At 38.7% G+C, this 14,628-nt stretch overlaps 1 protein-coding gene across 1 annotated transcript in view; it reads right to left on the bottom strand.

Annotated features, from left to right (window-relative positions):
• ZPLD1 (zona pellucida like domain containing 1) overlaps positions 1–14,628 on the bottom strand; it is a 100,381-nt gene that overhangs the window by 30,921 nt on the left and 54,832 nt on the right. The gene's annotated exons all lie outside the window — the stretch shown is intronic.

Here is a 14,628-nt window from a genome sequence, read left to right as displayed (position 1 = left end):
ATCTTTATGGTGGCTTTTTGCAATCCTTTGCCTCTTTTTTTCTTGCAGGCTTTTGATCTGCTTCTCTCCACTTGTATGAAGATCTCCAGAGACCATGTGGGGCAAACAATCAACCTGGAGAAATTATTCTGTCATCAGCTTGTTGAGGGAAAACCTTGTCTGCTTGAAAAGAGGGGTGGGAGGAAGGAGAGAGATGGAAGCAGTGAGATAGGATCAGTAACTAAGCTGCAAGGTTATCAATGTCCCGTTGTGTGTTGTAAGAAGTGTCTATTTTTTTCAACTCTGGGCAAAACTCATAGTACTAAACAAAACAAAAGCAAAAAGAGCGACATTTCACGCTGTGATGAAAATGTGATATAGGGGTGTCATCGTGAATACAGGTGTCAACAGAATGATAATTACCAACAGGACATCAATGCACACAAAGCCAGCTGCACACAAAGGCAAAGATCAAGCTGCTAGAAACTCAACCTGCTTCATAATATCTACTCCTCTATTTCTGGGATTTGGAGGGAGGTGAGGGGAGGTGCTTAACTGCATTAGGGTTTTTTTTCCTCCTTCCACCCTCTCCTTTCAGTTTATATTGCAACCATCTGTGCCTGGAGGCTTTCATTACACCTTTACCAGGGAAAACAGTAGTTTACAGACTTTTGCACCAAAGGGATAACTTTGAGGTGCCTGTATTTGTTGGAACTTAGGTCAGTTTTTAGAAGATAAAAGCCCTGCCTGTGCCATGCCTTCACTTCATTCAGCTCCTCTTAAACATCAAAGTCCTGTAGGGCACACTGTGTACATTCATGGTAACCCAGGCAGGGCCCAAAGAGCAGCCATGGCAGAACTGGCAGTGACACAGTGCACTGACCCACTTTCTCCTCATCATCCTACGATGTCAGGGCACTGACAGAGGAAAGCAGACTTCCCTTTTAACACTGAAGCATCACACAAATGCTCACTAAAATATCTCAATGTAATGTAAGTTTCACAAACAAGTGCATTTAAAGCACTGTCTACCCTTGAGTTGGCTTCCAAAATGGGAATGTCTTTTTACTACGTTTCATTATTTAAGACATGTATAATATCAGAAGTCATCCCTTGCCTTTTGGTCTTCAGATGAGATTATTAAAAACATCAAATCATCTTAAAACACTGACAGCAATCACAGCTTCTGCAATATATGGTTTTCTCCCCTCCACAGGAGAATGCACACAATGTAATCCTGGCCCAGCATGACAGCTGTCATCCCATCTTTCCCTTGCTGCAGACTGTGCCTTTCAATAAACAAAGGAAACAAAGCACAAGGCTGCAGGCTGAAGGTTGAGACTCACTGGCCACCAGCAGCTATGCACAGAGGAGCAGTGGCATTGCACTTTTGGGAGACACAGGTCTCCCTGCAAGCTGTAGGAGCATCTTGGCTGAGGAGAGCGCACTCCTACCTGCCCACACGTGTGAGCAGAAGCAGCTTAAAAGCTGGGCAGCACAGCCCACAGAGGCTGCATTGCAGCCCTTGTGCCCTGCAAGACCAGCCTTCATCCCTGTAGGTCACAACATGTATCCCTATGAAAAATCATCACTGACAAACCCCTCTCTCACCATATGCTTCTCAGGGAAATGGCGATTACCTAGATGTTCCCAACCCCCAGACAGGTTTCCCAGCCTGGGAGCACAGCAGTTTCTCCCTCGATCTATTAAAACCCCGTAGGCAAGGTGGACAACAGCCCTAACCTGTTCTGTCAGTATTTAACTGCTCTGATTTATAGAAAGCAATCAATCAACAAATCTCTGTGCTTAGTAGAAACAGGCCCTTCACTGTTATCAAACTGCACATATCACTGACCTGAAGATATGTTGTATGCCCCAGAAAATCCAAGTTTCTGTTTCAAGTTCTCTGTAGAAAATTCACTAATTTCACTGTTATATAATGTGTTATTTATCTATTCTTTACATTTAAAATAAAAAGAAACCCCTAAATTCTTTGACACGGAAAAAAAATGAAACAAACTTGAATATTTCACCATTGAAAGTATGCCCCCAACTTTGATTCTTTAATCTTACAATGTATTTGTAAAGAAAACTATTTTCACTCTGTATAATATTCAATAGTTTTGCAAGTTTTTAGTATGATTGCAAATAGTTATTCTGGTCAGAATAAATATAAGACCATAGTTCTATGAACAGATCACAAACAGCTTTCCAAATGTACCTCATTATAACTAAGAGACATCTTGCTCATTTCCAAATTAAAAATCTGTCTCCATCCCACAAATTCCTCCGATGTCTCACTCACAATTTATGTGTTATTTGAGATCAGACAAACTGATACTTCTAAACAGTAATTTTAGAGGAGTTTCAGACATAGTCTGGTTACGAATATTATCAATTAGCCTCTAAGGAGCCTTCTCTATTCATATAAAAAGATACAATGCATAAGCAAAAACATTTCTTCTTTCCTCTTCTCCAGGATTTAGAAAGTCCCCACAGCTTGCTGCCCATATCTAAATACCTGTGAGGAGACAGAGAGGATGCAAGAGAACAGAAAAATTCAATAGAAAAGAACAAATTCCAAATAAAAGGCCAAGTCCAAAGATTATTAACCAGTCCAGATTGAAGCCAAATTCTACTGCTGATTTGCCCACAATATAACTTTATATTTTGCCAGATCTGCATTTCTCTTAATAAAAGTAAGATACACAAGATTATCCTTTATTATTAACCATAAAAAAACCCCAAACCTTGTTTTTATCACTACTATCCTCTTATATAGAGCTCTGGAGTTATCCTAAACTTGCATCTACCAGATATAGACAATATCAGAACTTCACTGTTAATGTGAAATTCCACAAACCTCAGCTAGATTGCTAGCTTTAAACACAGAGGCTATTTCAAAACAAAATACTCTTCAATTTTTTAAGCCATATGGAATTCCCATGTTCAGCTGAAAACTGAAATGCTTTGCTCTATGAAGAGGGATTCTGCCTTTTTGGAAATGATCTCTGAAAGTGCACAGTGGTTGCCAGAGTGTCCATGAAATGAATTCTGCAGCCTAAATGACCTTTTAATGGAAAAATTCAACCACATAACATTTCCAGTGTTTAGGAACAGAGGAATTTTTACAGACAATTAGACAGGTAGCTTTTCTAGTCATATGCCTTGTCTAGAATATACATCAACATCGAATGTTTAAAAAAAAAAGTCTTGGGGGGAAAAAAAAAAGGATGGTTAAAAGCACAGCTTCAGCTGACAAGATGCAAACAAGCAAATCTTTCCCACAAAATAACCTGTCAAAAGTCAGCATGTTTTTGGGGCATATATTGGCATATATAGGCTTATATTTAAAAGTTATCTCATGGATTTCCTCTCTAGATGTTATTATCATCCACATACAGCTATTATGCCCCCTTTTACATACCTCTTTTGCAACCAGGCCTACACTAGGTACTTTTGGTTCTTCTGACAATGAAATTTTGGAAGCCTCCAAACACCTCCACCACTTCTCCAGTAGCCTCATGTTTCCCATACCTGTATTCATCTGCATTTAAAACCCACACACACTTGCTTTTCCAGCCATTTCTCAGTATTAAGTCCACATTAAGCCCCTTAGTGTAAGCAATTCATATTGTTAGTCATGTTTCTTTTCTAAAACATCAGATTTAATTCAGAACTCAGCTAATCTAGATTAACAATTTATGTTATTCTTACAATACCTAGCCAATGTGTGCTGCAGCCACAAGGAAAAAAAAATAAAAGAATCAATACTGCATTTTACATGAGAGATTCCTCTCCAGCAATAATCAAATACACTTACAGAAACACATAGCTCAAAAATTGTCATGGCTCTTTACATTATTGGCATCTAGGGAAAACACGCACCAGTTTTAAATAACTGAACAGTATTCAACCTCAAAACCATCTGGTTCACTTTCTATCTTGCCAAAGCAATTGTAATTTAAGTCTCTCCAATGTAAACTGTTAGCAGAACACGGATCACAAGTGAAAAAAATGATCATGAAATTATACTTGCACTGAAACATCAGAGAACCCAAATCCAGTTTAGGCAGAGTTTTACCAAAGGCAAAAACGTGATCTGAACAGACTCTACATAACCCTGGCATCAGCTTCCTCTGGGTACAGCCCACAGAACTGGGATGGACAAATCCCTGTTAGTTTTATTAGTACGCAATAACATACATCAAAAAACCAACATAATTCAGTACTAGCGGAGGTAAATGTGAATGAGAAATGGTTGTGCTTACAACCATTTCCATTTTGTGCTGGAAATGGGAATAAAAAATACACGCAAAATTCTTTCAGCTTCTCCAGCTTTACAAAAACCCACCTGCTCAGTGGCAACAAATATATTCTCCCAGTGCTTTATCATAGCATTTAAAAAGCTAATTTCTTGATTTAAAATTCCTCTTTATTTCACAATTTGCCTGTTTTTTAGTTTTAGATGTTTAAACCCCTACTAGCAGGATCTACATCTAGTATCATAGATGAGCTTAGCTCACATGTAGATGTTTTGGAAAAGAGTTTTCATGTTACAATAACAGATCTGACAACCTGCTGTCAAAAATAGATCAGGAATTAAACTTCCTCTTGAATTATAGAGAGAATTTTTAGTTTGTCCCATGTCTAGCAAAAAAAGTAAAAGTCACCTTGCAATCACTCTCTCTTATCTTCAGTCATAGAGAATTACACTGTCCAAACACAAGATGCAAGTTTGTTTGTAAGACTTCCATTTCCAAATATACACACTCTTTGGTAGCATTAGATAAATCCTAAACATTGCGTGCTTGTACATATAACTGAGGCACACTCCTTTCTGAACACATTTCCACCTCCCAGCCAAAACCATTCCTTTCCTTTAACAACTAGATTATATTTAATCTTTCATCAGTTATAGTATTTTTTTCTTCTACTGAGGCCCGCAGATTATCAGATGAGAAAGAGAGGGGTTTTTTTGACCTGAAAGGAACATTAACCTGGTCCTCTTGCTTTACAGCATAGTCTTTTTCCTTGTCTCCCTTTGCCATTAGCTTCTTCAACTAAATGCAGATGTCACCAGCCTTTCTTTAGCGAAGGGAAATAAGTGTCCCATTAAGTACTTAGAGGAGTGGACAGATTCTCCCATTCAGCTGGTTCCCTACACACTTGCTGGTGCTGAACAGCAAATCTTCTATTTCTGAGAAAGGGCTATCACAGAGAGGTCATTTTCCTCTAAGTGGTTTCCTTATTTCATCTGTTCTCAAGTTTAGTGTTAAGTTGCTGAAAGATTACCTCATTCATATGATTGGGAGCCTGTTCGCCTCCAGAGTGTAGGGTGAACGAGGCAATAATTATTTGTTTGAAAAATACAGGTAGTTTAGCTTGCATTGCAAAGAAATATGCCTGAATTTGCCATTATTCCAGGGACAAATCCTGAAACCTTTATTTCCTTTTCAGAGAGTCAGGCCCTGCTCACAATGGTGAAAAATTACATGCAGATCATCCCAGGTGCTGCTCCCACTCAGAGTCCAAAGCGAACCAAAGCAAAGGGGCTGCCTGACCAAGCACTGCTGCAGACCATGTGTGCACCCACACTCTGGGGTTCTCCAAGGAGGAAAGCAATCTCCAAGTAAGGTAGGATGGGAGTTTAATGTACTTTAATACACCAGTGAAGTTCCCCAAGCCAAATAGTTTCCCCCTCCACCTCCTTTGGTGTAAGCGGTTTTTTGAGTTTGAGAGCCTGGTTTACATTACGCTTAGAAGCTTCTTTTGGGGGCCTTTTATTTGTGGGTTGGGGGGGTTAGAGATGGTTTTATTCAAGGAAAAAAGGCAAGAGCTAGTGCAATAAATGCAGAGCTTCCCATGTTTATTTAGTTCACAGACAGATTTATATGACCGCTTTCCATGACCTTTTTCCCAAGTAAATACAGTTGCTGATATGGTTACTAGAACAATGCAAGATTAAAACTTCAAAACAATAAGACCATTAAGTGTCAGGAAACTCTGATAAGGAAGTGAGAAAGAGTAACAGAGATCAGAAAGATTTTTCCACAGAAGAGCCCTGACCCATTCCTCCTAGTCTGCACCTGCTATCAGAATTCAAAAGCAGAAAACTGCCCCTAGGAAGAAAAAAGCTCACTATACAATTCCTATGAACTGGATTTAAGATGCATGTTCATTATTTTGCAGAAGGAATGTTCAGCAGGATCAATATGCCATCAAGATAAAAGAAGAGAATAAATTGTCCTGAGAGTTGGTCAGAATTTTCTTTACTGTCAGCCAGGGAATTAAAAACAGGGCAGGAGGCATATTAAAACTATGCTTTTATAAGCTTAATCAGTAGGCTGGAAAATGAGTTTCACAAAGAGATAATGAGCTCCCAAATCATAATTTGCCAAGGGTGCATCGATTTTCACTCGTCTTCAGATCATTTACAAGCATCCAGCACAAGAACAACTTTCTGCCCCAGGCCCCCACCAAGCAGGGGCATGTGCCAGAACAAGATCCCCCTGCACAAGGAGGAGTTACCAGTTTAACAGTTGCATCAGCTAAAAAGGTCACAAATTTTTATCTTGGGCACCTTCACAGATATAGCAAAGAGCTAATCAAAACAATTGATTGCAAAATCAGGGTCATGCTGACAGCACTGTGGCTTTACCAAACCCACAGTCCCTGGCCTCATCCCCCTCCTTGCCCAGCAACTATTACAGCATTTATCCAACACATAGGAGAGCCGACTGAATGTCCCTCCTCCAGATCCACCTTGGGGACCACTCCATTAGGTCAAAGCATGAAACTTACTCCTGGGTTACTGACAACAGGTTTTGTCCCCACCAACTCATACTAAACTGTTTATATAAATACTCTAATTACCAATTATAGCAAATGAGAGAATAATCCAGTTCAGCACATGCTCTAAAATGCCTAAAGCACTGTCCTTGAGAAACCGGACAAAGTTGAAATAAAGCTCTCAGACTGGAGGGGCATTAAACCTAGGTCTTCTACACCTTAGTTAAGCAGTCACATCACTAGACTAACAGAGAGGAGCTACTGCAGAGGCAGACTTCTAGCAGGGAAACAAAAATTTGTTATAAATAACATCGAAAGAGCAATAACAGAAGTCAAAAAAAAATGGTATTTTCATTCAAGTTGACATTAGATTTCTTCCTTTATGGCAGCACACAAAAGCCATATATACATACACACACACACATATATACATTCTTGCTACCGTGAATCAGGCTTGTTTTCCTCTCCCGCCCAACATCACCAATCCATAAATGCCCTATGCCAAAAGGAATGACTGGATCTTTCCAAGAGAAAGGTTGAAATATTTTCAGGAGAAAGGGAACAATCTTGTCATCTCTATATTTTGTATTTAGAGTTAACACTGATGTACAAAATTCAATGTTAACTCTTTCTCGCTTGTTTCACCCTTTAACGCTTTCATCTTATTTGATTGCACCCTGCTCTTGTCAGCAAGTTAGACTGTCTGGGTATTAATTGTGAGATGTTCTGTTATGTCACTTCTTCACTGTGTAGCAGGTACAATTTAAAGAGTTATCTTCATTCCAGGACCTGGTTGAATTCCAAGTGAGCTATTTGTTTGTCAAGGCAAAATTCAATAAAAGATGTTGTTTATCTTTAGGAGTTATTTATCTTCTGCTAGAGAGTAGAGTAATTAAAAAATGGTATAGTTTGGAGGAGCTGAACAGGTGGGAGAGTTGAGGGGTTTTTTTCTTTTTTAATTTAGTGTTGTACTTTAAAGTCCACTAGCACTTCAAAGTCCTTTTTTTCTGTAGCAAAAGGCACAGGACTGTAAGGGGGGGTGCAGTTCCAATCTTTGGACATACCCGTTCTTTTATCTGTTCTGTCACATCTCTGAAGAATTCAGACTTTCTCTAAGTTGCTCATTTCTGTGGAGAATGAGAACCCTTGCCTTAGTAGTCAGGCAAATAAGACCAGATATTGCTCTTATGTGGAAGGTGGGAGGGAAGGAACCTTCAATAAATCCCATTACTCACTCTCTTTCTTGTGTTATTTGAACACATATTTTTAATAGCACCGTTTATCACACACAACAAGAAACTACCTCCCCCGAGTTCCACATTGAGACCACTCAAAGAAGTTGAGCCTTTCTTCCTTTGTGCATTAGATGAACATGCCCATCACCAGACCTTAGCACGTGTTTGAATTGCTAAGACTACTTCCACTACTTCTCCCTTTGAACCACCATTCTCAGAAATACTCTGAACTATTTTACTGTGCAGTGACCATGCACTGGAACAGGTTGCCCAGAGAGGGTCTGGAATCTCCCCTATTGGAGATAATCAAAAAATCATCTGGATGTAATCCTGTGCTTTGTACTCTAGGATGACCCTGCTTGAGCAGGGAGGTTGGACCGGATGACCTGCTGTGGTCCCTTCCAACCTTACTCAGTTTGTGATTTTGTCTCATCTTTGTTGTTACAAGTGTCAGCAAAGCAACACCTCAGAACTGAAAATGAAAACGTACTGGTGGTACAGAATTAGAGGCCTTAATTTTTATCTTCCTTTATGCAAAACCACTGCAAAGAGCTACAAAGTTTACGTTCTGAACTTCATACTCATTTTCTGGAGAAAACATGGAAGAAATGAATGCTCGAAAATCTTCATTAGTCTGTACACTATGGAAAGGTATTGTAGGCTAAATATCAGAATTGCCTATTAAGTACCATAACAACAGATCAAAATGTATGCCACTAAACTAAACAAAAACATTGCAAATAAAAAAAAGGCAAAACCCAAAACATTTTGATTAAATCTACTTTAAAATAATCCATAAAATCAAGAAGTGAGGAAAATATATCCTCTCAAGAATTACAGCTCCACTTGATCTATTTCTTTCCTTACTATTAAGTCCACTGCATTATTTATTCATTCAAGTGCTTTAATCAAGATAACCACTCAGAAGTTATTTGATTTAAAAGTACTGTTACTGCTAAATGTAGCAGTAACAGATTACAGCAATTTGCAGCCCATGGTGATGTGCAGCAGCACAAAAAATTAGCTGTATTGAGGACAAGTATTGCATGGTTACAAACAAGAAAGTCATTCTGTGGTGTAAAAGGAGATTTTTATTTTTCTTTAATAAAGAAATACTGTTGTGAGAGACAGCCCTCTCTCCCTCATGCTCAGCCCCAGAACCCACGCTGACTTATTCTGCAAGATGAGACAATGTTTAACTTAAACATGCCCCAAACTCGCAGCCCAACCCATCGGGAGCCAGGCTGTAGCAGCAGGGGACCTCAAGCATTTTTAAAAACCTATCCAAGAATATTTACTTGGACAAAACACCGCTTTATTGTGGCTACACTATTTGCACGAGTGCTGCCATGCTTTTGAGTGCAGAGCAGTGATGGTTGAGACGAGGCAGGGCTAGCTAGCCACGGACTCATGTTTGTTAACAGCTCCACAAGGATAACAACTCTTCCCAAAACAAGGATTTTTAGGTAAACTTTTGGATTTGTGAGATGCCTGGACACTACAACGAAGAGTAGCATTATATTCCTTATAAGACATAGCTGAGGTTTTTAAGTTTCAACTCTGCATGTTGACATAAAGTGCACAATGAATGCTATATACTCAAATAACAGGGCACCAGTTGTGAGGTTACGTTGTCTGAAACGGTCTTGATGGGATGAAATACAGTCAACAATAGGCTATTTCATCACATGAAACAAATATCAAGACTATTTTAACATCTGTGTGGCTGAAAGAAATATTGCCAGGTGAAGTTTTTTGTGCATTTTTTCCAAGTAATTTTTAGCCTTATTCAAAACCTAAATTTAAATCAAAAGAACTCTGTATAAAGTCATGTTCAGCAGAAGTTTTATTTCTTTTTCTACATATTTTCATATTGTGGCTGGAGAGTCTCCTGTACTTTATTGTGTCTAAAAGTACTTATTCTTTATTCTTTTTAAGTGGTGAAAACAAAATCAGATTAAAGGGACCAAAACATTAACATTTTGGTCATTGAAAATATCTCAAGTAAAATGTTAAATAAATCATTAAAAGAGCATCAGAATTTGAGTTTGGGGGTTTTTTTAGCTTGATACATCTGAAAGAATTTTTTCAGAAGCTGAATTCCATAGAACATTTGGAACTTCATTTCCATTTCAAATCGGGATGCTGGAGAAATAAAGAGATCCTTTCCTAAAATAAGGGTGGGGAGGTTCTCCTGTGAAATGGAGAAATCCATTTCTCAGCCAATTGGCTCCATCAGATTTCTTTCTGAAATCAAGCCACGGAGAGATATAAAAACTTTTAAGTAACATGAAAAGGAATACATTGAACACTCCAGCTAAATTGAAATACAGAGAGTTTTAAAATTAGAACAGAGAAAAGAACATATGAATAGCAATAGGTCACAAAACAGAGAAGCAGCAAGAACTTTTGCAATGTTATTCCTGAATGAAATACAAATGGCAGCTTCAAGAACATTCTTGTAGCAAAGGAGAGCTGCAGACCTAAGATGGAATTAAAAAGAATCCGGGAGACAGCTAAAAAGCTCATATCACATTGCAGAGCTGCAGAAACTAAAGATCATGTTTAAGAAACCTGTCCAACACATACCCAAAAACTCTTTAAAATAAAGCTGTATTCTTACGCAATAAATCTTTTTGTACATAAAATATTATTCTTCCCTCAACAGGACTTGTGTACAACCTCAGAGACAGTCACATAAGAGGTAAAGAATCACGTTTATGTCAAAATAGGTATAAGTCCATGGCAACAACATTACCAACAGTAAAAAAGCAATCCAAATAAAGATGAAAACTCTTGCTAAAATAAACTACAGCTCTAACAACCAGTGATTATAATAGTCTCTGAACAGATGGACCAGGGTGTGATCTTGTCTCTGCTTTAAGCCAGTATGTCCACAGACTACAACCATACTTGCAGCTTATAGCTTAAGCTAGTGTTCAGGAAGATCATAAACAAGGTCTACTGTTTTTACACTTTTTCCACATAGGCCAGATCATTTTCAGCTTTACTTCCAAACACGAGCAATTACTATTCCTTTTTATGATTCTATGCAAAAAGCTGCTCTCTCTAGATGAAAGCAAGCTACTTGCATGACAAATACATTTGGTAAAACAATTGTGCTTTGGAGAGTTTACTGTCTAGTTTAATACCAAACACTATAACCGGGGATAAAAATAATCTATGGAATGAATATACAACATAATGCAAAAGTTAAAAAACTTAAATTCATTTTTCTTAAATAAATAACAACCTTTTCAATTCTCTTTCAGCTTTGCATTTCTATTTTCTTTCAGCTAAAACTCTATTTAAAGAACTTTATCTAGTTAAAGCACTCTATGTAAAATCCATTGATTATTATATGCTGTTTCTATTGTAATAATCCTACATTTGTGCCAGAGACTGCATAAACAGAAAGATGATAGCATCTGTCCCAAAGACTTAGTAATTATATTTACAGTACACAAGAACATGTGGATACAGATAGGATAGCCAGAAAAGCAATGAGACCCCACCCATCAGCATGAGGAATTGTGATCCTTGGCTGTGGTTCCTTGGGGCCTTCTCCTGGGGCAGGAGAGGAAATTGGCCAGTTAAATCCTTTCCCCAGCCATAGGCCTGGCCCCCTGCTCCCGTCCTTCCTGTGCTCTTTCCTCTTGTGCTGATACATCTCTTCTGGGAATGGAAGAGACATGTCTTGGACCATGAGCAGTCCAGCCAAGATGTATTCAGGCCTTATGGTAAAAGAGGCCTAATAGGGAGGGAAACAGGTACATTTAAAGATATTTGCTAGGATTTCTTCCCTGGCACGAGAGGAAGCAAAATTTTGAAGATTTTTTTTAAGATTTAGGCAGGAGTCATCACTGGTAACAGGGAGAAGGCAACATTCTCAGTACTGAATGAGGAAGGAGATATAACATCTAAAGCTATGGAAGACCTTGGCAAAAAGCACAAAGTCAGTGCAAAAGAAGGCAGCAGCAAGTCAAGGAAGAAACAAGCAACACTGTACTCCCAGCATGGCACTGCCAGCTCAAACCATACTTAGGCATCCTAGAGGAGTACATGAAATGCACTCAGTAAAGCTGACAGAAAATGATGCAGTCCCATCTCTGGGACAAGGCACTGAGTGTAAGGACAAGAGCTGTCTCATCTGCTCCCCCGACTAGGAAAAACAGATTTCACAGAAGGGATCTGCAGTACTTAGACATTGCTTGGAGATAATCACATTAACACAGATCAATACACCTGGGTATGTATATCAATGTTTGAAAGGAATTACTTCCAGAACTCACTTACTTCTACTTATACTCACGTTGTTCCTCTGCATACAGTAAATTGTAGCATTTCATCACTTTATTTCAAAAATCTACGTTAATTACTGCCAGACAACGACTCTCAGATTGTAAATACCTCAAATGCTCATATTGGGATTAGGTAAGGATCCATAATGGTGTTATTCAGGAATAAAAAAAAAAAAACCAAACAAACTATGCACAAGAAGAGAAGAACAAAACTGACTATCAGCATAAATACCTAGATCTGATTTATAAACCATAACTTTGCAAGGACAGCTGACCTTGCAGGCAGATTCTTTTATAGTAAGGATGCTTGTTCCAAGGATATGAAATATCAGGCAATTAATGATGCAGACAGACTTAGCTTTCAATAAGTTTCATGTGAGTTCATTTATTGACTTAAGTTAGCATGGCAAATTTATGAAGAAGTATTGGAGCTAAAATACACTTATAGGAGTAGTAATTAGGCCACATAATTTTCCCACGCCCTAAAGAAAAAAGCCTTCCAACCAACATAGCACTTCAGGCCACTTCAGTTTTCTGCCTAAATATTTATGTTAGGAAAAATTTAGGCAGAAACTTCAGTTTATTCTATGCATATTCATGATCTCCTAGTAAATAATCGATGAAGCAGATTTAGTGGCTCCATTAGATTAGGGTATCTTATATTTACATCATTATTTCATCACCTGTACCCTTTAATTTATTTATCTGGGAGAAAAATTATCTCAGCTTAGATCAAGCCTAAGGCCTTTTAAGCACTAAGGAGGAACACAGTAGGTTGGATGTGCCTATCTGCCTTGCACAGATCAGGACAGAAGGATGGGTGTTTGGAAGCAAGTATAAGAAGGCATAAAAATAAAAATACCATCTACAAGCAGCACTAATACAGAGCTGATGGCAATATAATCCAGTACTCTGACAAAGAGGGAAGCAGGAAGGCAATGTGGTATAGGCAGTCAAATGATATCAGGACTACTTTTCTCAAAATTCACATTACTCAGCACTTTCCATATTTGTGTCTTTTGTACCCTAAGACTCTCCCTTGGAAGACCAGACTTTACAAACACCTTGAAAACGTCTCTGTTTTTAATTTATGTGAGAAAGTAAACCCCATGTGGTCACCTTTCTCAGCTACAGAAATTCAGAAACCTCCTAACCTATGATGTACCTCATGCACATCATCTACCTCTTTTTTGGTAATCACCCTCTACTACAGCCACACAACTGGATTCCCATAACTTTCAGTGTCTTTCCTGTCTATGACCAATTTGACTTAACTATGTAAACCAAGGCAGGCCATCTTCCACTTTTTCACACACCAACTACCACAAGTTGCCCTGCTCCCCACTAAGCAAACCGGAGCCAGCTCAGGTCACCACTACTGTGCTCACCTATATCCTCACAGACCTCAGTTTTAATTCCTCTGCTCACATCCTTTTGCACCTCTCCTCCCCTCTGCTTTTTTGTGTCAAATCTGTACCATATCTCAGACAGAAGCATGAACTTCTGGACTAGGTAAATGCAGTGGTAAGACCCCACAGAATTCAGAGCAGAGAAGGTGAGTCTCAGTTAAGGGTGCAACCAAGACTAACCTGCTCTAACGTGAGACAGCAGCACAAAGTACTGCTGACTTTTGAGTCTGTGCTCCCTTCAGAACAAACATCTTCCTTCTTAAACAAGACAACATGAAACAAATGAAAAAAAATCCACAAACTCCAAAGAACATCCAGATGGGAATCAAACTGTGTTGCTTGCAGGACTTGCATGGTTTGTATGCTTCTCTGGTGCACAAAATTTGTACCATTGACTTTCACCAATTTAGTTTCCCATTTTTCTGCAACACACTAATGTAGCCATTCCTTCTTTTCTCCATTCAGGAGATGCATAGAGGAGACTTCACTCAAAGCTGAAATGTTGTTTATATGTAAGACTGTTGCACGCATCTTGCTGGCTGACCTGGCTGGTACCCAAATTCATTATATTTCACTAAGATTTGTGGCAAGATTTTTCATACCACCGGCACGTTTCAGGTTTGTAAAGAAATGTTCCATAATCGAAATCCCAGCTTTTTCTGTTTTGCCAGTCTTGCAAAAATTGTCTTGCATGCTCCATGTCTGTCAGAAGAAATAGCAGATGCACCACATGTTTCAGATCCCACTCTGCAGAAAACCAGTTATTATATTTTCAAAGGTCTTAGGTTATCACGGCAGTTTCATTACGCTCTGCAAGAAAGATATCAAAGAGATATTCTCTGTCACAAGCTACCATAAATACTAACATTATTTCTCCTGTAAAGCTAACACCCTAAACAACTAGGCAACTCA

Source organism: Lepidothrix coronata, unplaced genomic scaffold (genome assembly GCF_001604755.1).
Source record: "Lepidothrix coronata isolate B3197 unplaced genomic scaffold, Lepidothrix_coronata-1.0 Scaffold184, whole genome shotgun sequence".
NCBI lineage: Eukaryota > Metazoa > Chordata > Aves > Passeriformes > Pipridae > Lepidothrix > Lepidothrix coronata.
This window is presented reverse-complemented; position numbering and strand designations above follow the sequence as displayed.